At 40.7% G+C, this 18,546-nt stretch overlaps 2 long non-coding RNA genes across 2 annotated transcripts in view; one reads left to right on the top strand and one right to left on the bottom strand.

Annotated features, from left to right (window-relative positions):
- Nucleotides 1–18,546, top strand: part of LOC135312549 (uncharacterized) — a 184,111-nt gene that overhangs the window by 78,210 nt on the left and 87,355 nt on the right. The gene's annotated exons all lie outside the window — the stretch shown is intronic.
- Nucleotides 12,591–18,546, bottom strand: part of LOC135312550 (uncharacterized) — a 44,870-nt gene continuing 38,914 nt past the window's right edge. The window contains exon 3 of the long non-coding RNA XR_010372132.1: nucleotides 12,591–16,061. This is a non-coding gene — a long non-coding RNA (uncharacterized LOC135312550). The remainder of the gene's footprint in view (nucleotides 16,062–18,546) is intronic.

Here is an 18,546-nt window from a genome sequence, read left to right as displayed (position 1 = left end):
TTTTGTGTGTTTCTGTAAACTCTAGCAGACGTTTGAATGCCCAGAGAATGTGGTAATTGTATGGTCACCGGAGTCCTTTGACTGTAAAAGAAGATGTGAGTGAGAGTGAGTGAATGAGAAGAGCAGCTCGCCAGAGGCTGTCCATCTTTTTCATTGGTACAATTGTAGAACAATAATAAATGAGAAAATTGAAGGGCTTCAGAAGTGTAAGTAGTTTTCTGATACAGCTGAAAAGAATGCATGAAATGAGGACATGATAGTGTGGTGGAAGGAGGAGTCCATTTTACTTTCCATGTGTGGTTCGCCACCTCTTGTATCTTAGGGAATTAGCATTTTTCATGCCTGTACACCACTCCTGCTGATAGTTCTGTGTGATGCTAATTTCAGGCTTCCCATTGAAAAATTAGAGAATATGGCATACAGGTGCTTTCTCAGTGTTTTCAAGGGCATGACTTTGAGGCCCAACTTAACAAAAGTTTACTCACAACCACAGAATTCTATTTTACGGGTTAACCACACAGGTAAAGACTATTTAATGTAGTAAGAATTTCAGTGATGACAAATTTTGGGCCTTAACTTAAATTGCATCACTATTGCTGTGAAGATTTTATTTTGTTAAGCAATTGTATCTGGAATTTGAACAATCTTCCTATCTCTTGTTTGTATGGGTATTTCTAACTCATCCAGTCATTTTATTCTGTGTAGCAGCTCTTTCCTGTTGCTCACTCTACCCGTGATTTTCCATCGCTTCTTTTCTCTTTTTATTTTTCTCATCCCAGATAAGAGAAAGAGCAGACTGGGAAACATGCCTCAGCATAGGTGTGTGGCTTTTGCATCGCTGGAGTTGTCATTCCTTCTTTCCTTTTTCTGGAAAACCAGCGTTGCTGCATACAGGAGTTTAAGCCTGATGCTGTACTAGGTTTCAGCCTGTTTGATTGAAGTGAGAACTGTCTAGAACCTTTTCACAGAACTATAACCCATCTGAGAAATAGACAACCTTCCTGATATCCAAAAGACTAGCTGGAATATATATTTTTCTTCTGATTAAACTACGTCAGTGCAGTTCCTTGCTCTGGCTAAAAGGCAAAATAGAAATACCAGAATTCAGATCCAGTATTACCCAGAATATGCTGGAGACTGTTTTCATCTCTAGTTTTGGCTTCTCGTGAGTTTTCATGCAAATAATTTAATCTATTTCTTGGTATTCTCTCTGTCTGTGAAATGAAGAAAATATGTGATGCTTGCACAGGGAAGTGGGACGAATGCATCTAGGATTTCCAAAGACTGTTAACTTTCTTAGATACCCAGATCCCTTTCAAAGTCAGTGGAATTTGGATGCTTATCTGTGAGGTTGACTTGAGGCAGCAGTGACAGGGCCTGCTGTGGGCACCTTGCCATTGCCTCAACTGAAAGTAGAACCAGGCAGAACTTCATCTACTGCAATGTTCATGTTTCAGAGAGAAAAACAAGTGTGGATGAGTAAAAACTCTGTGTCCTCTCTTTATCTTCCCTCCATGCAGGAAGTCCATTTCCCCTTCCTCTGAGCAGCAGCTGTCTCTTTTTGACCCATAGCCGCCTTCATCTCTGAGAAAGGTAAATGCGAGCTGATTGGAATAGAATATGTATGTATGACCAGCCTGGATTTCTAATTGGCAGGTCAACTTCAGCAGGCTGTTCAAGCTGTTAATATGCCCTAGTTTTATTTTTTGCAGTTTTTCAGTATTGTATTTAGCTCTGCATCTTTTTGAATTATATTGAATAATTCAGCCTTTTTTGTCCTCAGACAAGAGGACATGGAGCATTCCCAATTTTCAGAAAGTACTGAACACCTTCAAGGCAGATATCCGTATTTGAAAATCTTAACCTAATGCTTTCTGCAGAACTTCATGGACCTAGAATGGAGCGTGATAGTGTTGTGATCTTTCACGCAATAAAAATGAGGCATCTCAGAAATGCTGCAGTGGAAGAGGACCTTAGAAGAACAGATTCGTGGGCAAAGCTCTTGCTAATGGCTGTTCCGCTTTTTAGAATTCATAAACATCAGGATCAGTAGAGATGTTAAACAATAATTTGGTTTCATAAGCATCTTATGAATTCTCTGAGTTTGCTTTTCTTTTCTTTCCCTTTTGAGAAAAAGTTATTAATACCAGAAAAGCAGCAGCAGTTCTTATTTATATTGCGTGTGGGTGAACTTGGCAAACAACTTGCACAGTTAACCTGTTAATTATTGTCTGGAGGCACAACTTTTCTGGTGAATATCTGCATGTTAATACTAAGGACTATATGTCAGAGCATTTTAATTCCCTAGGATATCAAACTAACTTAGTGTTAGCCCATATGCTGTCATACAGAAAGCAGAAGAAAAGTAAGAGTGGGGATTTTCCTTTTTGTGAGATTAAAGGGGTTATCCTCTCACGCCTCTGCAGATACATGTGGTTGAAAGGCATCAGAATTCTGGAAAAGGCTGGAAGTTGATAAAACTGCAAGCTGGCACAGAAAAGTCCAGTCCATATCCCTGTGTGTTCCCAAAATATGCACTGTAGGAGTTTAACCCCATCAGGGGAAAACTCAGTTCTGGGAGTGAAATGGAGGGAACACCACTGCTCTGAGTCATTGAGGTGCCCCTTCTAAGTGGCTGCAGAACAATACCAAACATTTCATCCGTGTAATAAACTAACACCTAAGCTACAATATATACTACTTTTAAATTATGTGTAACATGGGAATTCTTTTTTATTAATCAGTTCAAGTTCTTGTTCCCTGCAAACCCAAAGCTCTGACAAATTAATTCCTGCTCGTTCACGCCTTACCATGCTTTAAGGGCTATTAAAATTCAGAAGACTGCTAATGCCAAAAGTGATAAAGGCCCAAAATAAACTGATCAATACAAAGAAAAACAAAGACCCCTCTCCACCCCCATCGAGAGCAGCCTAGTGTAGTTCAGTTAACTTGCTTATGTCACTCAAGAAACCTCAGAGCTCTGTTTTGCCAACAATAGGCTTAGTGTGTATGGGGCTGTGGGCCTCTGGCACCACAGCTGCAGGTCGTAAATACAGTTCTGGAGATTAAGATATTAAAGTGTCCCTCTTCGGAGGCTGCAGAACAATGCCTGAGGTATTGCCCCCTGCCTCCAAGGCAGCCTGGTAGCTCCCAGGGCTGTCAGGTGACTGTACGGAGCACACTCAGAGAGGCTCCCACATGGGGATTAGTTCTTCTCAGAAATGACATTTCTGCCATTTCCCGTGTTAGCCAGGGAGTGTTTGGTAGGCTGTGCTTCCATGTCCTGCAGAAGGCTCCCTAAAGTTGCTTAAAGTGGTTTGCTGACCGTGAATTCAATGTACATAAGATAAAGGATAGGTACATGCTTTAAGAAAAGCACTGGATACTTTGTGCAGGCGAAGTTACAGTTGGAGCACTGATCTGTCCTTATGTCTTTCCATGGATTTATAAAATAGTAACAAAACGAGACGGGGGCATGTGAAAAAAATATCTTGCATTGGTGCAAAGGAGGGGAATGTATTTACCTGGATCCTACTCAGTGTCTTATTAGTACATATTTCCAGACTCCTTATTTATTATCTTTTATCTCATTTTATGTAGAAATTTTTTTTGCTTTCCAGCTCCCTTACTCTTGGAAAAAATGTGCCTTTCTCACTGTAATGTTTGACAGCACTTTAAACAGTGAAATGTGGTTGCAGAGATTTTCAGTTCTAGAAGCCATAATTAGAATGTGTCAGAATTTTAGGTCTTGGTCATTTATGCTAATGCTCATCAATCATTTTTCAAATGTGTATCTCTAAGAGAGAACAGACTTTTATCATATAAATTCAAGCTTTACAAGAAAACACTAGAGCAGGAGAAGCATAACTGATTGAGCTTGCCTGTGCTTTTCTCAAGTCAAAGGAGAGCTCTTGGTTCAACATTTTGTCAGCAAATTGTGGCTGAGTTATTAATTATCTGTCTCAGTTATTAAGTACCTGGAATTTATAAATCTTTCAGGAAGGCATTTAATATACAAATCTCTGAATGTTACTGGAGCTCCTGACAGGTATCTTTAAGTAAGCTGTGGGCTCTAAGAAACATGTCATCTTGAAGATGAATGAATGAAGCCTGTTGAAGTAGATTTTTTGATTGCTTGGTTGTAAAATAGCTTTTTTGGCACTTACTGCTTTAGGACCAAAGGTGAGATTCTTTCTTTCCCTTGCACTGCAGATGCATTGAGACTCGTGTGGTCGACTGCAGCGGGTGAGGAGCCTGTACAGTTTTGTGAGTTACTGTGCATAATGGCTTTTGGGGACAGGTCTTCTGGTTGCTGTTAGATGGTACATTCCTTGCTGCTTTAAAGGGGAGGGCACAAAGACAATGGAGGTGACTTTGGCCTTAAGACTGTGGCACTGCAGTTGTTAAGAAGAACCCTTCCTTGTTTTTTCCGTGCTTTTCTTCAGTCCCGTTTGTTATGCTGATTCAAAAGAAGATTAGCCAAAAGCAAAAAGAGAGAAAAAAAAGTAACTGCTGGACCATGATGTCATTCAGTGGAGTCATTGCTTAAGACTGTTTTCGGGAAACTATAATAATTACTGGACTTAGCATTAATTCCAAACCAGCTCCCACTGTGTGTGGAAAGAGAACGTAACTGGTGTGTGTGAGTGTGCATGTGTATTACCTTGCACGTATATCACAAGATCAGTGAAAACTTGGGGGGGGAGGGAGCACGTGGTTCAGAGTAACAGGCAGTATACTCTGACAGTCATCATCCGAGTTCTTGAGACTGCTCTGCCAGCATCCCAATCTCATCTGCAGGGACACGTCTTATTATAAAGAAGGGAGTTATTTGTGCTTAATATAGTCTGTTCACTTAGAAAGTCTGCAAAGATAACATTTAATTCTGTCTGTATTAATGGTGGCTTTGTGATGTCAGCATCTAAGTTTTATGGGTAGAACTGTATGAAAATGAGAAGTTTTCTTAAAAAATATAAAATAATCCTGTGAATGGGTGAAAACTTTCTAATCACTGTTCTAAGGAGAAGACTGTAAAACAGTCTTACCAGCCATTCTTCCTATAGCTTCCCGCCTTCCACCAAAGATTTTCCTTTCTTCTTTAATTAGCAGGAAATTTTATAAGAGGATATATAATTCTGTTTCTCTGAAGGCAGAGGGTTGAGTGGTTTTACAACATTCCTTTAGAGCTAATAGTGATTCAAAGTTAACAGTCACATTCATTTTAGAACAAATACATATAAAAAATACTTTTATATAGAAAATCACAGCTTATGGCTGTGGCACAAGGCATTACTTTGGATGGAATTACTCCAAATTCTTGACACACTTAATGTAATTACCTTTGTTTTTCATCTCCAACATGGCTGTTGTTATTCAGTAGAATCCTTCTACAGAATGCAGGAAATATATCTGTGATGTAGGCCTGAAGCGTAGCAAGTTGTGTTGGTTAAAAGTTAGCCCCTGTGGGCTGGGTTTAAATTGCTAGAACACGCTTGGTTGTGTAAGTCACATTTAGCATAGTTAGGTGAAGTGGTAAGGATAGTGTCTTCTCTACAGCAGAACAAATATTTACTTGGGGTGGATTCACAGTTTCTCAGGTTTAGGATTTTTTTTTTTTTAAATGTGCATCTTAGAAAGATGAAAAGAAGCTATTGCAATACTTCGTTTGGAGTCAGAAGACCCTCTTCTACTACACTGTTGCCTTTTCAGAATTATTTCCCAGGGTTAGGCAAAGAATATCATGGAGGTGTGGAAGAAAGTGGAATGGATTTATTTGCAGTAATCTTTACTAGAGAAAAACTCTTGACTTTTCCTCCTTCATTTTCCAGGAGGAAATTAAGATCTTGTACATTTCCTTCACAAAAAAGTAGGTTTGATATTTGTTCACCTTGAGATCTGAACAAAATCTTTATTCCCAGTTGGCAATACATGATGCAGCATACCTTTGGCGACAGGCTGTATAAGGGATTAATCATTTTATGATTTTATTAACGGGAGTAATAAATTATTTACAACTGTTAGGGATCCTCAGTAGTTTTACTAACTCGAATTTAAAAGTTTGTGAACGCTGTAAGTCAATTACGAGATAATACTAAATAAAGATGTTTGCTCACAATTTAACTTCTAGTTCTCAAGCTATCAGTTGTTTACTGGTCTGGACCAATGAAGTGCTAAAAGCTAAATACTGTGAAATGTTAAACTTTGATGAAAGATATGAAGAAACTCTTTCTTTTGCCAACACTGTGGTCAACAGCAGTGCCCTGACCTGATTACTTAAGCTGATGTTTTTCCTAAATCTGTCATGAATCAGTAATTATCAAGTTTTGCAATACTCAATGATTCTCTTGTGAATAGCAAGAAGATTTGTTGTTGTAGGTTGGTATTTTCTAAAAAGAAGTGTTCAACTCCTGCATCTGCAAGCTCTATACAGTATGTTTTGCTTTTTTTGCCTGGAGAACTGTGGAATGCCACAACAAATCTCCTGAAGAGTTTCACAAAATGTGAGGAAAATTCAATCTCTGGCCTAATGTGGAAGTGACCCCCCTGGTGTCTTTTAAAATAAACTTTTGTGTCAGTGTGTTTTTCCATTCACGGTTGGAAGATAGCCAGTACAAGTATTCAGTTGTAGGGCTTGTCTTCTAGGTCTTCTAATAGGGAAAGAAACTTTTACAACATATTATTATTATTTGTGGGGTGTTCTCATAGTAATTTAGTATGGTAGTCCCAGAAAAATTTCCCTTTTCTGTTGCACCAAGTCTGAGGTATGCTCTGGATGGTCTCAGAAGAGGGACCAGGTCCCTGAATGAGGCTGGAAATGCAGTCCATGCTTCCCTTGATTATGGTGGCATAATACTAACAACTGGCTTCCAAGCCCCAGTAATCCTTGCAGCTCCTGGCTGAGTTTTCTGAGAAATAAGGGACAAAACTTAGGGGAACTTCTCAGTTAAAGGGAATGAGAGATGTGGTAATGTGATGCATCGTCTGTTTAGTCATTTAGAAAAGAAAAGAACGGGATGGCAAAACCTCTGTGCGGCTTATTTGAAGGATGCTTTCGGTTTGTGTCCATGCAGATCTGTGGCTAGAGCCCTGTGGAAATTTGACTTCGCTTCAACACATGTGCGAAGTTAGTGTGGAGCCTGCATCCCCCAAAATTTGTATAAGGAATACAGCTGAGTATGGAGTAACAGGGACTGCACTCCCCTTGTGGCAGAGCTCCTGTGATCTGACTGACAGCAATCATTTGTTGGCTGATGGATAAGCCTAAAAGCGGAGAGTGGACAAACAAACGTAAATGCAAATGTTGATTTGGGGGCATGGTCTAACATTGGTGGAGATTTTTCCAGATGATAGGCTACTTGATAGCGGGGGGGTGGGGGGGTGGGGGGTGGGGGGTGGGAAAGAAAGGAAAAAATGAGGTAACTTGAACCAGCCACTTCTTTTCTGGTGAAAATTGCGTAACATAGATTTTGTGGTTTTACGTAAATGTGTGCATTAAAAGAAGGCTGACCTTTAAAAACATGGTTTTTGATAAATTGCTATTATTGCTGTTTAAAGCACATGGACTTATAAGCTGCAGAAAATACCATAAGCCTATGAGGTTGGGAATGCACTGTGGAAACAAACAGCACCCTGGCAAAATAAAGAGATGTTTCCTCAATGGTGCTCTCCATTAAAAAGTCAACTCAGCATAGATCCTTCTGAAATCTGCGTAAGGGGATCCTGCATACCTCCAAAAGATAAATGCACAATAAACCAGTGAATTAAATGGTAACCATTGCATTTTGCTTTAAAACAGAGAAGGTTTTTATAAGGTTCTTGAGCTGAAGTTGTATGTTGCGGATCCATTGTGTAGGAATGCAAGGAAATCAGTTCCTCTTTGAGATAATGAAAAAGATCTAGAAATATAGAGCTGCCCTCCAGTGGCAACGTTGCAGTATGAGGTGTGTTTGTCTCCTTCAGTGTTCAGAGGTTAAGCGCGATGTTTACTGGAAGGCAAACCAAAATGTGCAAATATTTTTGAAGGGATTCTATAGTTACAGTTCAAATGTCAGACCAGCAGAGGAGAAGATGGAATATTAGATAGAAAGCACAGGCATAGTGCCCTCTGGGGGGGCTGTCTTTCCCACGTCTCATACTGTTATGAAGAGCTCCACAGACTTTATATCCAGAACTTGTTCCAAAAATTCTCAATGTATTAAAGAAGTTTGAATTTGGACATTTGCTTCAGCTCATTTTGGGAAGAAAAATCATCTGTGAAACTGGGATGTAGCTTCATAGCTGAGCTTGCCCTAGACTGGAACTGTTGAAACTCATGGCTTTGTCCAAGGTTATTATCTGCTACATGAAAGAACTGAATGTTACATTAATCCTCTCCACTTCTAGTTTCCATTGTCTTTTGCTCTGGTTAGTGAAGAAAGGAACCTTCATGGATTAAATGAGCCAAAGCGATGAATTCTCTGAACAGAATCACCTTAAAAAGGAAGCTAATGTCTTTACACAGTGTGCCAGCATATTCTAACATAACATAAGCAATTAAACTAATTTTCCTCCTGTTTAAAGTGTGGCAATAACTACCCCCACCCCCTTTAAGTCAATTTACTTCTTGAGCATTGCATGAGAGAGAAAAGAATCAGAGTGAGTTATGTAAGTGGTGTAGCAAGCTGTTACATACAAACTTACGTGCTTTGTGAGGCTTCATTTGTTGCCTTGTCAAAGCAATTAACTAACCCTCTATGATACAATTATTTGGAAAAGCGTGTGTGTTTCTGTAATGACTACAAAGGTGTCTTTCCATGTGGTGTTAGGAAGAGCTAGACTGGTTAGGGAGTGTTAAACTTTCCTGTCCTGGTATGGTATTTTCTGAAGCTGCTGCTGTAATCTTCATCTTCTGTGCAAAATGTGGTTTCTGTTTCAATTTGGTTAAACAGAAAGTTGGGTAAGATGAATTCAGGAAAAAAATCTGAGCCTGGCAAGAGTAGGAATTCTAAATGCAACCATTTGTCTTAAGGTTCAGGTTCTGGGAATAACAGACTGTTTCAGATTCACAAGGACCGCACCACAAGGGAATCTGGGAGAGGCTGCATTACTCCAGTGTATTTTTTGAGAGTACAATGGGTATGTGTGCGGGGGAAGAGTGATACACAGCAGAGAAGGGTGTGAAGGGCTCTTGTTGAGAAGATTCTTTGTGTGTGTTAATATCAGTGAGGATAAAAAATATTGATTGCATACAGTTTTTATCACTGTTTACTGTCTCTGCAGAGTCTTCAAAAGATTAAAATGAGAGGGAAGACTTCTGCTTGGGGAAGTAGGTGTAATAAGCAGAGTCTAAGGAGCATAGATAAATCAGGTTTTCCTTTATCCATGCTTATCGGGTACCTCTCCTTCTTATTCATGTTTCCTACAGCCTCTTTTGTTTTCCTCTTAATGAAAGCAATGCTTCTTAGAAGGCAAAAATCCATTTCTCTGGGTGCAGAAGTCCTGGAAGTATAGACAGACCTATGAACACGCATGCACATGTACTGAAATGCACATGCATATGTGCATACGCACACAGAGAGCACATGCAGTTGTGTAAAGGCCTTCTGGTAGCATCTGCTGTATTTGTCTCCATGGGTTCTGTAGAGGCTTCTCTGTGCTAAGCGATGCAAAGCAGGTTTGGAGAAAGCTGAGAGAATAGGTAGCTCAATGGGGCTACCCCTTCCCACATGTTGTGAACCAGAATTATTAAAGATAATGATGCTCCAGGTTATCTCTGGCATTAGGAGCTAGGAGGAGTCCCTTTTCACATGGGTCTAATGTAGCTGCATAACTGGAAGTCAAAGAGCAGTGCTGGAGGCCACAGTCAAAGACCTCTGTCCAGAAGAGCCTGGCTTTCTCTAAATTGCTGCAAATGAGGCAAAATCTTCCCTTCCTGGGTGGGCTGATGTTGACTAATCTCTGTGACTGTTCCCCTCCAAGGGCTACTGTCTCACTTTTAATGTGAAATGGACATCTTGGCTCAGTTCCAGTGTCAGAGTATTCTTTGGCCTGTCCTGAATCTGATTGAATGAGGAGGCTGACGGTAGTATCTAACACTGATTTTTGATGTGGGGAGGTGCAGATCCTCCACAGAAGCTGCTTAGTGATTTCATAGCTACTTGGAGGCAGACATGGGGTGGAAACTTCCAGGGATAACTAAGTCCAGTTAAACTCTGTGGTAACCGTCAGAGAGTAGAATATCTGTTAATTCATATGCACTATACTGATATACATGTAATATATATGTAATATTCATATAATAACAGCCTGAGTCTTTAAAACTTATCAGACTTCTGTGCTTAGCAGGTTAGGCTCAAGCACATGATAGCTGAAGCTAGTTGCTAGTTGCTTTGTTTGAAGCAACAGTGAAATAATTATTTGATAATATTTCATTATATCTGTCCCTTCATATGGCATTTTTTGTGTCCGATCTCACAATGCAACATATCCAGCAGTAGGTGTTGTTTTCCTTGCTTTTCCCATTTGTCCCATCACCCATACCCACTTGCCTCCCTGGGCATCAGTGTTCCCCCTTGTTATTGGGTTTCAGTGCTTGTCATTGATGTTGTTAAGAAGATAGTTTGGGATATCTCAAACAGAAGACGACAGTTGCCAGAGGAGCAAACAACTGCTTTGTGCTTAGGAACATCTTCACCTTTCATCAAGCCTTCCAGAACTGCTCTGAAGCTGGAACCTGAACTGGTTGCTGGCTCCTTTGGTGCTTGTTTTATTTTGTGTGAGATACTTTATACAGATTCTATCTTCACCAGACTACCCGCAGAGCTTAATTTGCATTAGAACATTTACAGTGTCCTTCAGGCATATGGTAGAAGGTGCAGATGTTGAATCTCTAGGGAATTTCATATTGTCTGTAGATACACAGCCAAGAATATAACTTAGATTCCTAGCAAAGACTCATTCAGGCATTCACTGGGGAGCATAACCTCTGCAGTGGGCCTTACTTTAGTTCCAAAAGTGAAAAAACTGTAAGCGTCATGTGCTGTGATTTGTTTTCTGAAGAGGTTTGGCAAATTTCCACGAACACTAGGTATCTGTCTAACTGAATTTGCAAGTTCCTCCAGCTGCCCTAGAGAGCTTGTAAGTTCCTTGAACCTCATTCCTGCCCGCCTGGGAGTTACAAGATGTGACTGCTTTGCCAGCAGTGCTGGTAAATTCCAAGAACCCCAGATACTGGATTCACAGAAATTACAGCCCTGCTGGCCACACTGGTCATACTAGAAATGTTTTGGAGTTTCATGAGCCTTAGCTGTTTCTACATGTAATTTGCAAGTTCCAGTTGTGCATCTACGTAAAGGACTTTGGCACAAACAGCTGGAGTTTTTGGTGGTTATAATCTCAGCCAGCACAATGCATAAGCAGGACTTGGAGAATTTGCAGTGCTGATGGTTTCTCAGCAGAGCTGGTAAGCCTGGTGGTGTCTGGGCAGAATGTTTTTGAGACTGTCCCTCCGGTTGATTTAGCAGAGGAGATGCTATTCTCGGGATCCTCAGACTTCAGGGATGGGATATAATCTGTCACATCATTAAATGACCTTGTACTTTTATTGGAGCCTAAAATTAATGATTCGTGGAGATAATAAATTCTGCCTCTCAACTGGCAATATGGAAACCTCTCTATAATGTCTTGATGTGAATGTAGATTGGAAATATAAAAGTCAAGTTATCAATGAATGAGATTATGAATTCTGTGAGTTTTCTACAGGAAGATTTAGATGACACGTTTCTAGCTTTTGTCAGAAAGTTCTCCTTTGGTGAGATAACAGACATGCTGTATTTAGATGGCAGTGGGGGATTTTTAGTTTTATAAAATTAGGGTAAATTGGGTAAAAACGTATCTTACCCTAATGTTTTGTCTCACAGAGTTCAGAAGTTCCCTATCAATTGTAGCACTGTGTTTAGAAAGAAGTACCACTCTGGTTTTCTTACCATATCTGACATTTGAAGAATCTCTAGCAAAAGAAATATAAAGATGCTGAACTTTTCTTATGGACAGCACGCATTGTATTACAACAAGAGTTTGGATGAAAGGGTCCTACATAATCTTGTTGCCTTTTCCCTTCATATTCTGTAAACACCGTGAAGAGGTAGAAACAATGCTTTTTGTAAGTGTGTAAAAATGTGCAAGTTGAATCTTGCCACTTCACGACATTTGAAGTCTGGACTTGGCAGCTTTAGCATTCTTTCAACATTGTTTTTTTTGTGTCTAGTTATATACGTAGGTGTTCATGTATAATATAGATTTATGCGAACCAGTAGAATATGGTACGTATATAGAAATATGGCTGCCAGAATAGTTTGGAAAATGGCAGGAGCAAAAAAGAAGTTTGTAGATGCAGTAAGAAAAAATGATCAAAATGGGACATGATTTATATCTGAAAAAACCTTCTAGAGGCCAAGGCTTTTAAGCCAGTAACCATCCTTTCTGTGACATGGAATAACATTCCTGAACCCACTACTTAAAACCAAAAAATGCTGTGATGTGCGTCCCTCTCCATCTGTCAGCACCTGCTGTGCCCAAGAAAAATTTATGTCCTATGTTATAAAAATGTCCTTTATCTTACTAAATATTGTTGAGAAAATAAATCCTGTAGTCCTGTTTGCTAATATGTCCTTACTTTGCAAATGATGCTGGCTGAATATAGGTGGGTGCCTAAGAAAACGCAGTTGCAGAACTGCAGTCTACATGTGTAGTTTTGTATTTATTGTTGACTATATGAACTCTATGCCACAATGTGTTTATGCTTCGCATTGACAATGGTGTAGAGGGGCTATTGGAGTCCTGTACTTCCATGTACATGCATTTTTCAATGTACATTCTTACCTAAAACTGTATCTATGTCATCAGGCAAACAACAGTAAAGATAGAAAAGGAGATTGCTGATTGGATGTGCATTTCCAGTGTCTCCCTTTGTGTTCTTTTTGCAAATCTGAGCCGTTTAGTTCTGAGGGTATCACAGTATTGTGGGGAGGTCAAAGAAAATGATCGATCATATAAAATCTTATGGAAATGCTTCCCTCATAAAGATCTGTCCTCTGTTAGCTGACACATAGGCTGCCTTTCCCCTTTCTCTAAAAAAGGGAATGTGGCAATATATCTCTATGTCAGAGCAGTTTTTCTGTGTCCATAGTCTCTCTCATTCTAGCTCTGTGCATTAGATTAGTCGAGCTGTGTGCCAATGTAATCTTCCGTGGCCATCTTCTCTTCTGATGTAACTCTTTCTTCAGAATTCTGTGGGCAGTCATCTTCTGGGTGGCTGCTCTGCACATGTTTTTTCCATTATATTAGTAGTAAAGTTAACTGGCGTTGTGAATCTTCTTGCCCCCTCACTCCTTCCCCGGCCGCTTTGATTGGCAACTCTTCCTCTCTTTCATAATTAGTGATTGAATAGAATTTTCTGGAAGGGCCGAGAGGGCAGATCTCCAGTGATTTGAAAATTGGACTTGATGTGCATGACACTAAAGTTAATTTTGTCAAAGCTATCGATGAATAAAACTTTCCTCATGTTTTCCCGTGTTGGTTAAATTTAACTCCTACTTTACAAGCTTATTACTCATCTTGTATACATCTCAAGTATAATGGTCACAGCTGTTAAGAGAGTAATTAAACTTCAAAGCTATGTTATTAAAGATTCGGCAAGAACACCCAAAAGCAGAAGAATTTGCAGTTAAGACTGTACAAATCCATCCTTAACTAGTCCACAGTGACCAGGGATTATGTAGCACAGTAATAGCATTTGCTCTACAGAGGATCCCTGCAAAATCTAGACATAATGGACTGCATGGAGTACAGTATGCAGCTGAATGTTCCAGGATTATGATTCTGGGATTTTCTTTATTTCTTTTAATAGACATGGCTTTGCCTTAAAGGGTGTAGCTGAAAATCGTTTTAGATAAGCAGGACTCTTCAGTCCAGGATTTTGCCTTGACAGTCATCTGTAAAAAATGTTAACTGATGTTTCAGTCCAAAATAATGAACAAAAGGCTTGATTCTGCTGTTAGATCTGTGTTTATGAATCACCAAAAAGTGCATTAACCTATGTGTGTGGGTGGCTAACTGCAGTGTGTGCCCCAAGCTGTTGCTCCATCAGGACTGTAGAGTCATCTAAAAGGGTGGACAGCTTTGCGCGCCTTCCCTGTCTGTGTTGAGATATGGTCCAAGTGGGAGGTGGATAAACCAAAACTGGGAAGACCGTAGACCTCCATGCTAGTTACTCAGACCCTACTGTCTGAAATGGGCATCTCTGGAGCACAATTGTTGGGTGTGACTTATTTCATGAGCCTGATGGAATAAATATGGCATCTAAACGTCTCCAAGTATGCAGTCAGGAGAGAGGGGGGCCTGTCATTTAAAACATCTTTCTACTTGCTGAGATACTTGGGCAGAAAGTCAAAAGATGTGTAAACTTCTCTGGCAGACTTCTTTGTGCCCTTAAAGTAGGAATTACAGATTCTCTTTTTTGATACAATGACCTGCTTCGCTACAGTTGCCTTCTTTCCTCATTGCCTAGGCTTTTTCTCCCCCCCTGTTTTTTTTGTTTCTTAGTTCTTTCTCCTATTTCCAGCAGGAACTGTGGAATAGTGTGGTAAAATTTACACAAATTTTTAGGAGCAACCACTGTTTTTCATATGCATATGCAACTGCCAGATTTTCAAACAAGGTAAAGCTCAAAGGAAGCTCTGCTGAGCAGAGGTACAAAAAGAAGTGATTCTTCATTACTATGTGTAGTTAAACTGTGGAACTCCTTGCCTCAGGTATTATGGATGCTGCAGTGTATGGGAGCTCAAGGGGATACAGGACAGGTTCATGAAAAATAAGTTTGTTAGGGATACTAAATGCATGGGATTGTATGTGTTGGGGAGTTCATGAGCCACAAATTGTTGGAGCTTGGAAGAGCATTTAGGAAAGTACCACTGTGTTTACCTTGTTCTTGCACCTTGTTTTAGTTACTGCCAGGTGAATTAGATGGATCTGTGGTCTGATGCCATTACGATAATTTATATTGTAAGGAATGCCTGCCTCAGATAATTTTTTTGTATGTATAGAGATTCCTAGGAAATACCAGTGGGGATTTTGTTGCCTTCAAAAGCAGTGAGAGCAAAGTGGGAGATTCAACATGTTAGCATTTAATTACTGGCTTATCAAATGCTTCCTCCTTCTTCCCTCTTCATTTTTCTCCCAGGTCATACCTGTCATAAATGAATGTAGCACTCTGTGGTTAACAAATCTGTGGAACATCGTGTTTGCACACTGTCCTCTGGCAGAGGCTGAATCAGGGAGTGGGAAAAAGTAATGGAAAAGTTGCTCTCCATCTGAGACGACAAAGGTTTCTCAGGGAAAGAATTACTGGATGCTCTCTTGGCAGTGAGAAAAAGGTAAGGGAGGAGAAGTAGTTAATGACATTTTTTGTGGCTGTCACTGCAGGCTGGTTAGACAGTGGCTGAAGTGGGATAGAAGTGTGAAAGGGGAGAAAAAAATCATGGAAGAGGAGTAAGTGGTCCCTTTTTGCCTCCTTACTTGTTTCTACCAGCTTCAGTGAGGGGGCTCAGAAGCTGGCTCTAAGCATTCAGCAGGGGCGAGGGAGACAAAGAAGTTATGAAAAAGCAGAGTGAGAGGAACCCGAGAGCTTCTTGAGCCCTCTGTCCTATGTTTTCACCATGAAATGTCATGTTCAAATGATGTTTCCAACTATGCATCTTTCTGTTTGAGTGTGTTTGTTCCTGTCTTTCTGCAAATCCTCTCTGGAGAATGCATAGACATTACTGGGGTTCTGGGAAGCTCGGTGGTTTGTTTTCACTGAAAAGTTGTTCCCCTCCCTCCCTGAGTCAGCCGAGTTCCCATGGGGGGAGGCTTCCATCCTCACCCACTGAGATGAGTTGATGGCTGTAGGCTGCGGATACTCTTAGCCTGATGCTGTGTGCCGCAACAGCAGCAGCAGCCGTGGCTTCTCTCTGCTGCAGCAAGTGTTGCCTCTTGACGCTGCCTCCCCTGAGGGATCATTAGCAGGGTGGAGGCTATTTTCTTTCCTAGAAACAGGAAGAGAAGAAGAGGATGAGAGATGGGAGGCCTAAACAATCTAGAATTAGATTACGGTGTGAGCTCAATGACATCAGCTCCCTTCAGTCTTCCCACCCATTTGCTCTCTCACGGCATTTCTGTTTAGGCTGATCCGGTATCTGAAGATAACTATAATACCATGCTAATTCCTTGGTGGTTAATTGAGTCCAAAGCAAAGGCCTAGATCTGCCAGTCCCACTCCCCAGTACTGGGAAGCATAAGGTATAGATAACTGCACGTTGCTCTGCACAGGTAATTTGATATATCTAACAGGCCAAACCACTAGGTTTCAGAGCCATTCAGAACAACTATCAAGGGATATAGTAATCTTGAAGTCTAGTAAATTAAAATAAACCTGTAATAACTTTTGCAGCTTTTGTTGTAAGAGCTTTCTCTTTCTTTCTCCCCCTCATTCCCTTCTTTGTAGCTATATGGCCATAAAATTGTGAAGTTCACAGAGTGCGTTCACATTTAGCAAAACTTAATGTTAAGACTTGTTTAAAAAAAAAAAGTTTTGTAAAAGATTGACCAAATGAAAGTAAAAGGAAAATGGCTTCTATAGAATTAAGAAAACTAGCTGTGTGCTTTATGGCTGTAGTAATTTCTGAGAAGGATGTACTCTTATTGGTTAGGGTTGGCGTGGCCTCTGTCTAAATGAGAGTCTCGGGTTTTGAGAAGAGAGGATTGTAACTGCATGCCATGAGATCAGAGCACAAGTGGCACCAGGCAGTGCTAATCACAGAGACCTCAGTTCTTTTTAACTTCTCAAATAAATATGTGCTCTTTGGTGTAGGGACATGGGGGAAGCTGGCTACAATTGCCACAGCACCTAGACCAGTATCTGTCATGTAATTCTGCATATATGTGTGGTGTAGGATCACTTCTGCTCCCTTGTACACATGTTGCCAGCTGCCCAGGTAAGCGTATCTCCTGCAGAAATAGGTACAAGCTTGTGGAATCAGTGAGCATAATGAATGGGACCCATTTTTCTTCTCTTCTCTCCTCTTCCCCTCCTCGTCTCGGTCTCGGTCTCGGTCTCGGTCTCGGTCTCGGTCTCGGTCTCGGTCTCGGTCTCGGTCTCCCTCTCCTCTCCTCTCCTCTCCTCTCCTCTCCTCTCCTCTCCTCTCCTCTCCTCTCCTCTCCTCTCCTCTCCTCTCCTCTCCTCTCCTCTCCTCTCCTCTCCTCTCCTCTCCTCTCCTCTCCTCTCCTCTCCTCTCCTCTCCTCTCCTCTCCTCTCCTCTCCTCTCCTCTCCTCTCCTCTCCTCTCCTCTCCTCTCCTCTCCTCTCCTCTCCTCTCCTCTCCTCTCCTCTCCTCTCCTCTCCTCTCCTCTCCAAAATACTTAATACAAATATAACTTAATTATTACTAATAATTTTATTGCTAGCTCCTTTCTGCAGCAGTTATTCCTCACATTTTGTGTATGTTTGGCCTGTGGAATGATGCCATTCACTCATGCGCTATATGCTGAATACACTTTTGGTGCTAGAAAAGGTCAAAATAAAGTAATAAATAAAAATGTTTGATGTATTTCCCCTTGAATACAAGTGTTCTAAAAAAGATAGACAATAGGAGAAAAATAAGTGAAAGGACAGTGTTCCTAAGTCTTGGTAAGCTTGAAATATTTTCCCAGGAAGGGGAAAAAAAAAAGGGGCTAAGAAACCACTTTGGTTTTCTTCAGACTGTTCCCTCAGAACCTTAGTGCCAGCTGGAGACAGCGTGGATGTCTGTGTGCACGAATCCGGGATCTGCCTGAAGGGAGGAGATTGTAGGTCACAGTTTAATCTGCTCAGAGATACAAACCAACACAGGTGGTGTTGATTCCCCAGAGGGACTGGAATAAGTTCTGTGTCACTGCATAAACTGCAGTGTTGTGAAACTGGCACTTACCTTTCTGACCTTGCAGACAACATCTGCTTACTCAGGCTTCTTGTTTTACTCCTAAAATTACTCTTGCCACAAGCCATGTTTCCTGCCTTTAGAAGGTGCTCCGTGTCTCTGCATGTACGGTGGCGCCTTTAGACTGCTTTTGTGCTATGCAAATTTCTTTCTTAGTGGATTGGTTCACTCTGAGGGTTTAACCTGTGGACCTGTGCCAGCACTTCTCATCTCTGAATACATGGATTCTAGATTGAGGATTTGAATATAGATTTTGCTTCTTACCATTGTAATGTAATGAAACACACCTTTGGTTAAAAAATGTCTACAATTTGTGGGAGGGAGATGAGTTCCACGTCCCCATTCTTATTAAAAGTTTGTGGCCAGACTAATCTCCAAGTAGAATAAATGGGTAAAACTCATAAGGAGACAGCCAGAAGGTTGTATTTAAAGTTTCTGAGCTTCAGGTCTTAATAAGAATAATGAATTAAACAATGTCAGTTGACTCTGTTACATCATAATTAAGTTCTTAGGCATCCACTTTCCCCCCAGAGAACTGGGGAGGTGATGTTGATTTT

This window comes from Phalacrocorax carbo, chromosome 3 (genome assembly GCF_963921805.1).
Source record: "Phalacrocorax carbo chromosome 3, bPhaCar2.1, whole genome shotgun sequence".
Classification (NCBI taxonomy): Eukaryota; Metazoa; Chordata; class Aves; order Suliformes; family Phalacrocoracidae; genus Phalacrocorax; species Phalacrocorax carbo.
Note: the sequence above shows the minus strand (reverse complement) of the source record. Positions and strands in the feature narration are given on the sequence as shown.